General features: G+C 33.5%; 1 non-coding gene across 1 annotated transcript; it reads left to right on the top strand.

Annotated features, from left to right (window-relative positions):
- On the top strand, positions 266–339 carry TRNAT-AGU. The gene has a single exon. It is a non-coding gene; the product is annotated as a tRNA-Thr (tRNA).

Raw genomic sequence — 591 nt, 5'->3', positions numbered from 1 at the left:
AATAAAACCGTGCCGAGCACCTAAATTTTGAACGTTCTGAGAATTTGAGGAAACTTCACCCAAACGTTGGTCTAGACACAAGAATTTGTGTGGTGAATTAACTAAGCGTAATAATAACTACAATTTTGTATAGAAGGAAAACAAACTTGCTCTATTAAAATCGCGAAAAACAACTATATTTGAACGTTTTCAGAATTCGACGAAACTTAACCCAAACGTTGGTCTAGACCCAAGAATTTATGTGGTAAATTTGCTAAGCTTATGAGCTTTCATAGCTTAGTTGGTTAGAGCACTCGTTTAGTAAGTGGGAGGTCTTGAGTTCAACTTTCAATGAAAGCAATTTAAATTTGCTAAGCTCAATAATAACTACAGGTTTGTATACAAGGGAAACAAGCTTGTTCTATTAAAACCACACAAAACATCTAAATTTTGAACGTTCTCAGAATTCGTCGAAACTTGACCAAACATTGGTCTAGACCCAAGAATTAATGTGGTAAATTTACTAAGCCTAATAATAACTACAAATTTGTATAAAAGGAAAACGAACTTGCTTTAATAAAACCGTGCAAAACAGCTAAATTTTGAACGTTC

This window comes from Sesamum indicum, linkage group LG3, assembly GCF_000512975.1.
Source record: "Sesamum indicum cultivar Zhongzhi No. 13 linkage group LG3, S_indicum_v1.0, whole genome shotgun sequence".
NCBI classification, from domain to species: Eukaryota; Viridiplantae; Streptophyta; class Magnoliopsida; order Lamiales; family Pedaliaceae; genus Sesamum; species Sesamum indicum.
The sequence above is the reverse complement of the archived record's forward strand: the minus strand, read 5'-3'. Positions and strand labels throughout refer to the sequence as shown.